The 11,409-nt window shown below is 32.8% G+C and overlaps 1 protein-coding gene across 1 annotated transcript in view; it reads left to right on the forward strand.

The window, feature by feature from the left end:
* The first annotated feature begins 5,605 nt into the window (after window positions 1-5,605).
* Window positions 5,606-11,409, forward strand: part of LOC108778255 (tyrosine-protein phosphatase Lar-like) — a 334,530-nt gene continuing 328,726 nt past the window's right edge. Inside the window, exon 1 of the mRNA XM_018545382.1 lies at window positions 5,606-5,807. The gene's annotated coding sequence lies outside the window, so the exon portion shown is untranslated. The remainder of the gene's footprint in view (window positions 5,808-11,409) is intronic.

Here is an 11,409-nt window from a genome sequence, read left to right on the forward strand (position 1 = left end):
GAATCGTTAATCTTGGAAGACTCTTCCCCGTCAGTCGCTAGCTTGAAATATACGTATAACGTACGTGAATGCGCGGCGTGACCGGCGAAATTATTATCCGGCATATCCCCAACGAGGAATGCCGCTCGAAAAATTTCCAAACGTCCGCGCGTGTTTCTCACTCTTGGCCCATTAAATTTTCCACGCCTGCATACCGACATTACGTTTGAGGAGTGAAGCGGACATTTTTTGCGGTCGAATGCCTCCTGACTTCGTATTTCTGTAAAGAATGATTGCAAGTGTTATGTGTGATGTCTACTGATCTCTACAAAATAATAATAATAAATAATAATTTTGCTGTGAACGTATCATAAGTTTCGAGTTTTTGTCATTTCCGTAATCAACGTAATAATGTAATAATAATAACGAATCTTTTCGTGAAATATCAAGAATTAGAAATATTATGCGAAAAAAAAATATAAAATAAATTATATGTAAAGCGATCGTGACATATTTATAATATACGTATATTATAAATGTATATTATAATATACATATATTATAAATATGTATTATACATATTATTTATAATATACGTTGAAAACAATATTAATTTGATTTATGTCCGAACAGAACAAGTCATGATAAAATCAAAATGACGTTAAAATGAATCATTATTGATCGAAAGATGACTTTTAGTAGGTAATTATTTTGAAGCTATTTTGACATTATTTTAATTATGATGACTCGTATCCCGCTTGGATGATTTTATTAATAATCGCCATAATAATTGCCGAAATGGCCAACTTCAACCAGGGTTGGAGCATTAAAATATAAAATGCTATAATTATAAATATTAATTTCGCTATATTTCCACGATTATATATTCTATAGGGTTACTTTTCTAATAATGTATTGCCATCTTAACGTGTTGGCTAATTTTATTTCGCAGCGTCGCGACAGCCCAGCTGAAGCGTTGATTTCAAAATGCAAGCTTGAGATTGGCAATGAACTCGCGATCGGCTTGCAACTAATGTAAAACCGGCTTAATAACAATAGGTATATGTTCGCGTTGCTTGAACTTTTTGCACTTAGCATCTTCGTTTTCTCTCTTTTCAATTCTCGAATATCACTTCGAGGACAAACGATTTTTTAAGGATTATTTCAAAGCAATGCAAACAGACTCAATAGGTCTAATCGCGTTACTTGAAATCCTAAAAAATTGCACTTGAAATGAAATAAATAAATACGTATTCGAACGTTGAAAAACAAAGAAACGACCATATTTAAATCACAACCGTTACATAATATGAAGTGTGTTACGCATCGCGCGGCGCCGCTATCTTAGTTCTTTTCGCCCTCGCGACGCAGTTGGATGCAGTCAGATGCAGCGGTTTGGAGCGAGATGTTGCTCCGCGTCATTGTTTTTACACGGCAGTGTCGAAATAATGCAAGTATTAGGATGTTAATTCTCGGCCCCTACCTTTCAGCGATCTCAGAACCCGTTTAAGTTGAACTCCCCCTCCTCTCCTTTGTAGTCATTTTAAAGTGCCATTTTATTTTTATAAAATGAAGTACAATACTTGAACTCCTTGTGAACATAATCTGAAAAATTAGCAGTAAACACGATGTCGTTCGAAAAGCAACATTTGAGGCACTGCCTTCTTTTCGCGTTTCAATTTAAAAAAAAACAAAACAAAACAAAGCTGAGGCAAAAGAAAAATTCGGCTTTGGACAAGAATGCTGTATCGTACAGTACGTGTGAAAAATTCTAACAGTTTCGAGAGGGAAATTTCGACCTTGAAGATCGTGAACGCCCTGTCAACTTGTAAACTTTTGACACCGAAGGTCTCCACAAAGCATATATATAACCGTGATAAATAAAAATTAAAATGTGACTTTCATATTATTTTAATTGTCTTCTTTACTCAGTCTGTTTCGATACTTCTTAATAGCCACTACATCTCTCCATATAAAGAACATAAAACGTTTCTTGTTCATAGAGTACAATTGTTTTTTATTATTATATATTTTATATTATATTTTATTACTTATAATAATGTATTATCTGCATCCACTACATTCTAATTACTGGACAGAATTTATATTAGTTTTCAAATGTATTGTGACTGTTATTGAAATTTTCTTAACATACGAATTATCAATTTTTCATTAACAATGTCTCATTTTTCTACAATAAATTTATCCACTATACTGTAACAAGATGATTCGAAGTCTGAAGAGAACTCAATTAGATAGTCGAAACTGGTCACGTAGATCCTGTATATATTAATCACTATTTTTAGTAATTTAAGTTTAATTAATAAAGTAATAGACTAAAAAGACAAATTAAGAGTCATAACATTAAAATTTTAATCACGTAATAAAAAAATAAAAGAGAAACAATAAATTCGCAGACATAAATAATATACTATAACAGGAATAGACGTTTCCAATAAAACTTAACCGCAGGTCTTCAAATCTTCAAGTCTTTGAAGACCTGCGGTTAAGTTTTATTGGAAATGTCTATTCCTGTTATATATTATTTATGTTTGCGAATTTATTGTTTCTCTTTTATTTTTTTATTACGTGATTAAAATTTTAATGTTATGACTCTTAATTTGTCTTTTTAGTCTATTACTTTATGTTTTAAACTAAGAGTCCTTTGCCTTATTTATTATTAAGTTTAATTAGCCTTAAGTTAATTAATTTTTGTAAATTTGCTAATTTGATATAATATGAAAACAATATTAATTTGATTTATGTCCGAACAGAACAAGTCATGATAAAATCAAAATGACGTTAAAATGAATCATTATTGATCGAAAGATGACTTTTAGTAGGTAATTATTTTGAAGCTATTTTGACATTATTTTAATTATGATGACTCGTATCCCGCTTGGATGATTTTATTAATAATCGCCATAATAATTGCCGAAATGGCCAACTTCAACCAGGGTTGGAGCATTAAAATATAAAATGCTATAATTATAAATATTAATTTCGCTATATTTCCACGATTATATATTCTATAGGGTTACTTTTCTAATAATGTATTGCCATCTTAACGTGTTGGCTAATTTTATTTCGCAGCGTCGCGACAGCCCAGCTGAAGCGTTGATTTCAAAATGCAAGCTTGAGATTGGCAATGAACTCGCGATCGGCTTGCAACTAATGTAAAACCGGCTTAATAACAATAGGTATATGTTCGCGTTGCTTGAACTTTTTGCACTTAGCATCTTCGTTTTCTCTCTTTTCAATTCTCGAATATCACTTCGAGGACAAACGATTTTTTAAGGATTATTTCAAAGCAATGCAAACAGACTCAATAGGTCTAATCGCGTTACTTGAAATCCTAAAAAATTGCACTTGAAATGAAATAAATAAATACGTATTCGAACGTTGAAAAACAAAGAAACGACCATATTTAAATCACAACCGTTACATAATATGAAGTGTGTTACGCATCGCGCGGCGCCGCTATCTTAGTTCTTTTCGCCCTCGCGACGCAGTTGGATGCAGTCAGATGCAGCGGTTTGGAGCGAGATGTTGCTCCGCGTCATTGTTTTTACACGGCAGTGTCGAAATAATGCAAGTATTAGGATGTTAATTCTCGGCCCCTACCTTTCAGCGATCTCAGAACCCGTTTAAGTTGAACTCCCCCTCCTCTCCTTTGTAGTCATTTTAAAGTGCCATTTTATTTTTATAAAATGAAGTACAATACTTGAACTCCTTGTGAACATAATCTGAAAAATTAGCAGTAAACACGATGTCGTTCGAAAAGCAACATTTGAGGCACTGCCTTCTTTTCGCGTTTCAATTTAAAAAAAAACAAAACAAAACAAAGCTGAGGCAAAAGAAAAATTCGGCTTTGGACAAGAATGCTGTATCGTACAGTACGTGTGAAAAATTCTAACAGTTTCGAGAGGGAAATTTCGACCTTGAAGATCGTGAACGCCCTGTCAACTTGTAAACTTTTGACACCGAAGGTCTCCACAAAGCATATATATAACCGTGATAAATAAAAATTAAAATGTGACTTTCATATTATTTTAATTGTCTTCTTTACTCAGTCTGTTTCGATACTTCTTAATAGCCACTACATCTCTCCATATAAAGAACATAAAACGTTTCTTGTTCATAGAGTACAATTGTTTTTTATTATTATATATTTTATATTATATTTTATTACTTATAATAATGTATTATCTGCATCCACTACATTCTAATTACTGGACAGAATTTATATTAGTTTTCAAATGTATTGTGACTGTTATTGAAATTTTCTTAACATACGAATTATCAATTTTTCATTAACAATGTCTCATTTTTCTACAATAAATTTATCCACTATACTGTAACAAGATGATTCGAAGTCTGAAGAGAACTCAATTAGATAGTCGAAACTGGTCACGTAGATCCTGTATATATTAATCACTATTTTTAGTAATTTAAGTTTAATTAATAAAGTAATAGACTAAAAAGACAAATTAAGAGTCATAACATTAAAATTTTAATCACGTAATAAAAAAATAAAAGAGAAACAATAAATTCGCAGACATAAATAATATACTATAACAGGAATAGACGTTTCCAATAAAACTTAACCGCAGGTCTTCAAATCTTCAAGTCTTTGAAGACCTGCGGTTAAGTTTTATTGGAAATGTCTATTCCTGTTATATATTATTTATGTTTGCGAATTTATTGTTTCTCTTTTATTTTTTTATTACGTGATTAAAATTTTAATGTTATGACTCTTAATTTGTCTTTTTAGTCTATTACTTTATGTTTTAAACTAAGAGTCCTTTGCCTTATTTATTATTAAGTTTAATTAGCCTTAAGTTAATTAATTTTTGTAAATTTGCTAATTTGATATAATATTTGTAGTTTTATTTTATAAGTAAATTCGTTATCTCTCAGGTTTATTTTAAGTTCACTCTTACTTTGCCCTTGTACGGTGATTGATTATTGTTTATATTAAGAGAGTCCTTGTTAAATTTCAAATTGCCCGTTCAAAGTATTTGAACCGCGATCCGTAGCTACACAGCGCGAAGTGCGCTACGTATGACGTGCGCTATGCGCGACGTGAAGTATGCTGCGCGTATATTTTGCCACCGCGTAATATCGCCATCTTATCGTCAGGGCAGTTAATGGTACGTTTCCACCGAGCGCGTCACGCGTCGCGTCGTGAGACAGAGAAGGAGAGAAGTTTATATATAAATACACAACCCTTCTCTTATCTCTCTCTCTCCTTCGACGACGCGACGCGTGACGCGCTCGGTGGAAACTCAGCCTTAGTTTCGCGTTCGCGGCGGTTGGAGCAAAACGGGCGGAACGTGAATGTCGCTCTGTATTATTTATGCTTTTTCTCACGGCAGTGAGTTTCGCGTGAATAAACGCCGGGAAAGTGCCGAGCAAAGTGCTGGGAGATCATTCCGCTGTATCAAATTAGCGCGGACGAACAATTAATTGCATTATCGTTATTGTATCCGCGTTATTTCGCCGCGAGTATTTCTCATCGACGCGTCACGTCCGTCAAGATAAACTTCGAGAGCTTGTTGTTCTCTTGCACAGGAAGGAAAGAAATATTTGTGACGATGGGACTGTGACAGGTTTTAACGTTGTTATTCGCTAAAAGGCAATCGCGCGTTTTGGAAGTGTCAGATGTGAAAGTGTCGGGACAAACCTCGCGAGAAACTTCGAATTTCCGGCAAGTTTGTGTCTTCTGTAAGGAAGGAAGGAAGGATGGATCGCATTTCGACGGTATGGCTTATTGGAGCAGGAGATGACGTTCACGACATTGCTATGGCAAAAAACTACATCAATCTGTAAGTAAATCTGTTAATATGAACAATTATTTGATCGCGTTTGTTGAAATTAGATATAAATTCCGTTCAGAATTTTTCGAGTAATTACAGTTTGCTCGGTCAAACTCGGTATCTTGTTATAAAAGCACCTTTGCAGTTGTAAAATTATTTAATGATTTATTTATTACGGTTGGTTTTGCTCTTATTGTTAGTTCCATATCGGATCTTAAATGGATAAATCGATTATATAATATTTAAAAATATTGTAACAGTTGCAAAGCTGCTTTCTCTGCTGGACGCAGCCAATCAAATTAACGCCTATAAGCTCTAGTCTCTCTCTCTCTCTCTCTCTCTCTTTCTCTCTCTTCTCCCCTTCTCCCTCTCCCTTTAGAGGAAAGAATTCCTACATATACAACATAAAATAAAAATACCAATCTAAATAATATCTAAAAACGTTCTCTTATGTACTACAGTTAACTATTATATAAACTATTCTGATCTAATAGTGAAGTAGAAAGACAAATTAAGAGTGAAACTCTTTTTAAAAAAATTTTTTCCTTTTTAATGAAGTAGTCAAAACATAAAAGGAAATTTAAAATAGTCAAAAACGCAAATAACATAGAATTAAAAAATATATAAAAATATAATAACTTTACAATTTGTTTGAAACTAAGAGTCCTTTACTGTATTTATTATTATACTTATCTAAAATATTTTTTTTAACTGATCGGTCTGTGATTTATATTTTATATTTTGTGCACAGTATATTTTACAACATTTGATTAGTCACGATATAATAGAAACGCTAGTAAAAGACGCTATATACGTACGAATATATATATATATATATATATATAATTAATATGGAAATTTTACATTGTATTGCGATACACTTGCGTCTTATTACGTGACAGAAGCATTTTTGATGATTACGTGTGCCGCAGGTAAAGTTAGATTTCTCGGTTGAATTTCCGGAATGCGGGAATTGGAGAAAAGCTCGCTCTCCCTCGAGTTCGTTACCGTTGAACGAACTGCATTGCCGCGCAATGTTGCATTGTACGCGGTGTTAAAATCGCCGTTATCGTTTTGCGGAATTTACGTAGCGGCGCGGCGTGGCGTGCCACGTGCCCGTAACGAGAGAGAGAGAGAGAGAGAGAGAGAGGGAGAGAGCGCGCTTTTAGTATCTTGCCGAGGGAAAGAGAAAGAAGGAGGGAGGGGAGATGGGAAACGTTGCATGCCTAATCAGACAACGATGGTAGACAGTGCTTTATGTGTTCGCTCCATCTGCAGATTTCCGTTTAATAACGTCATCTGTATGCAGGGGTACATTATCTTTAGCTGTCTCTTACCCGTTTTCCGTTCCCACCCCCCCGATGAAGAATTCTCTCGCGCGTTTTGCATCGCTTCTTTTCCTCATGATGTATTTGTTTGTTTGTTCGCGCTCGCGTGCTCATTAAGCGATTCGCATGCGATTTCTTCTGACGAAAATAATCCCATATAATCTCTTCGAATTTAGTTTCACGATTCTCAAGTTATTATTATCGCTTCTTAAAAGACACACACAAAAAAAAACAAACCTTGTACAAATATTTAAAAACCACTCTTTCGAGCATTTTTCGATGTTGCATTAAAAATGCATGTTCTCTGTTATTTTAACGTATACATATATCTGTTATGCTACACGTGTAAAATCGTGCTATATTCCTGACGTCATTTTCAAATAAAAAGTATTTAATAAAACTGAAAAAAACATTTTTAGCAATTTTATAATTTAATTTTATAATGCACGTATAAAGCCCTGGCAATTTATTTATACGTTGCCAGAAAAGGTTTTTTAACTTTCTGATGTAAATTAAAAAGTGAGGATTGCGAATTATTTTGTCTGCTATTATAAATATTGATCTAATTTTAGTAAGGCCCGAATAATAAAGATGTAATCAATTAATTTCTAAAGAGAAACATTTCAAATGTTCTATTTTTAAACATTTTTAATATTATATTTATTATTTAATTGATTATTCAACGTTAATATTATTTTAATATTTTAGACTTTTAGAGAGATACAAATTCATCTTGACGTTTAGGGAAAAATTCGTATCTATCGTTAAACCTAACAAAGTATTGAATAAATTAGTATTACGATACCAATCTCTCTTGGACGTCTGCTTTTCTTCGTGTTTAACTTGAAATAAAGAATAGGGAAGTGTGCGCCATGCCTGATATTGACTATGTTGACGACCACGGGACTGTGTCTACATAGACGAGCTAAATCTTGGTCTTAACCCTTGCTGCCCTTGTCAAAATATGTATGTACGTCGGGGTAAGTTCCGTGCCTACGATCTTAATCCGACGGTTATCCGACCCCTAGTAATTTACGGCATTTACGTGAATTGGTAGCAGCCCCGTGATGACAGTCGCCGCTTGTCTTTAACAAAGGTTTTTGGAAACGCCCTGTATAATTAAAACATTAATGGATACGCTATTATATCGCGAATAATTAGCAATTAAAGTACGTTCGAATTATTAATGTTTTCATATTTAACCTCGTCTCTTATTAATAAATGCGACAAAATTCAATTGACAAAATTTAATTTAGCTTTTCGCGATATACCTTATAGTTTATTCAAAGAGCTGATAATGAGATTTTTCAGTTTTGCGTATATATTACGTTTTAGGCAGTACGTTACATTTAATGCTACGTAATTAATTTTTTCATGCATTTTCGACATGTAGCTCTTTCTGTTTACCTTTTGTCTAAAATATAATAAATAACTCTGTTGCTTGCGTGGATATATGCAGAATGACGTTCGTTACATTTACATTTTATATCGGATATTGCTCGTTTAGGTCAGCTAACGTTACCTTAGTAGACTCTTTTGTGTGCACTATGGCGAGCATATTATAATATTAAGTCAGATTTCACATTGAACGTGCTTACAGTTACGTGGATACATATTGCACTATCTGTATTATAGCTACAATCGTCACGAACATTAAAGGCTAAATAAAAAAGAAAGAAATAACTTATTAATATAATAGAAGGCTCTTTAAGTATAAAACATACAAAATAAAAGAAGGGCCAAGAGCCAAATGTTAACATTTAAACAAAGACAAATTTAATTCGAATTAATAAACATTACAAATTAATAATAAAAACAAATATCAACAGACGTTTCGACACCGATCATTATCAATGTTCACAAAAATTTAGGATACCCATTTAATGTCTACAAAATTGATTATCAAGTAACGCAGTCTTTGTTTCCTTAGATATTGTAGGTGTATATTGGAATAGTCAAAATAATATAAATTGGAAGTTCGTATGTATTAGTAAATGTAATGTTTATTAATTCGAATTAAAGTGTCTTTGTTTAAATGTCAACATTTGGCTCTCGGCCCTTCTTTTATTTTGAATGTGACTTATTTTATTCGAAGTATACTTTTCGTAGTAACGAGATTTCACGCGAGTACGCTCTATATAAATATATATATATGATATATATGGCTGCGATTTTCTAACGTGCCACTAAACTTAACGGCAGTCATTCGTTGACGCTTTTGCGTTTAACGAAATCTGTCGACTGTAGAGAGAACGTCGAGTGAAATTTACACGCCGTTAACCTTTCGTCTTCTTCGCGCGATTTTTATCGCTCTCAAGATAGGCGAGACGGGGCCGAGGCGTCTGGACTTTCGACGCGTGATTCCGTACAAGTTGTCATTGTGTCATTCAGGATCTCACGTCTACATAATGGTGTGCGCGATAGCGACTATCTTTTTGAGATCAGTGACGTTTTGCTTTTCCTTTTTCCACTAATATACATTTTCCCGAAGAATTTAATTCATCATTTTGCTTTAATGAAGATAAACATCGCTGCTTGAATGCCGCGGTACACCGAACAAAGAGTGTCTGGTATCAAATGTTAAGTGAAATGTACATACAATTATTTTAATCAAATGTTCAGGTAATCTAACCAAAGAGAATTTTATTTTTCTCCATACACACGCATTGGTTTATAACGTCTTTTGATATTGTCCGATGCCCAACTTCCACATTTGTTAGGCTTTTTAGTATTGCAAGTTTTTTTTTATAAATGCCAGGGAACCAACCTGACAACATGCCGTAATAGTCGAGCTGGATCTTGGATGCTTCTAATTTATAATTTCGTGTGGATTTATATATTACGCGTATGTAGATTCCTAAATCACGAGCTAAATTGACTAACAATCTAACCATTTTGATGCTCATAACATCTTGGATCTTAATAATGTTGAATGACATGTTAAAATCTATGAATGACATAAAAATTTATAAATAATAACTAATTTATATTGCCTCGGTCTAAAGGCTTAGGCGACGAAACGCCAGAGATTTGGATTCGACTCCCGGCCGATTCAACTTGAGGCATGAGCATCAAAATTATTAAATTGTTAGTCAATTTAACTCGTGATAGTTTATTAGAATTTTGCAAAATTAAAAAAAAAAAATAAATCCTTGTAAATCATTATTTAACAGATGTTAAAAATTTGAACGGTAATATTGATTTAAGATAATTAAAAAGTGCAGAATTCAAAAATATCAAGAGTTTTGTGATAACTTTTGCGGTTTATTGCAAAATTTGTTCCAATAGTTCGAAAGAACCCGTGTCTAAATCGGACTTCTCTTTGGGTGTCCAAATCGGACCTCTATACAAAAAAACTACACTAAAAAGATGAGTAATCCAATTAATTCATCGAAGAAAGAAGGTTCATCACAAACTGGTTGTAGTACTGGCGATCGACCGACCAGATCTGGTCCAAGGAACACTAAATCAGTAAAGTGACATCAGACTCACAACAGATTGATGGAATTTATTATTGATTGAATTTATTAAAAAAGATAAATATAAATTAAATTACTTTGGCAGAAATTAAGTGCATTAAATTTAGAATTTAATAATTATATATGAAGTAAATATATAAGTAATAATTTTATATATAAATTATATATTATTAAATTTAATAAGATTAATTTTGTTAAAAATTATTGTATTAGTTGGAATTGCTTATATTACTTTGTTAGAGTGAAAATTTTTAGGATATTTACAAATTCGGAAAGGTACGAATAAAGTAGGATATATGGGGTTATTGCAGCCATTTAGTGATGGAATAAAATTATTTAATAAAGAAGTATTTAAGGTTTTTAATTCTAATAATATAAACTGTATTTTTATCTTTGAGTCTTAAATTGCTTGTTTCTACTCAATACTAACAAAAATTAATTAAAATATTTTGAAATTCTATTTAAAAGTCTATAATAATGTAGAAGAGGTTCGATTTGGATCTATGAGTTCCAAATCGGACCGGAAAATGCATTTTTATATTTTCCATTATAGTTCGACACAGGTAAAAGATACGTCAAAATGGTCTCAAGCAAAAATGAAGGAAATTAAATGATCTTTCGAATGGCACTATTGGTTTCATGATCGGACTTTATTTACGCCTTATAGAGAACAAAAACTGTAAATAGGTCTGATTTAGACCACTTTGCCCTATATAAATTCACACGAAATTATAAATTAGAAGCATCCAAGATCCAGCTTGACGTTACGGCATGGCATGTTCTCATCAGTATTTAGTTTAAACT

Source organism: Cyphomyrmex costatus, unplaced genomic scaffold (assembly GCF_001594065.2).
Source record: "Cyphomyrmex costatus isolate MS0001 unplaced genomic scaffold, Ccosl1.0 scaffold499, whole genome shotgun sequence".
Classification (NCBI taxonomy): domain Eukaryota; kingdom Metazoa; phylum Arthropoda; class Insecta; order Hymenoptera; family Formicidae; genus Cyphomyrmex; species Cyphomyrmex costatus.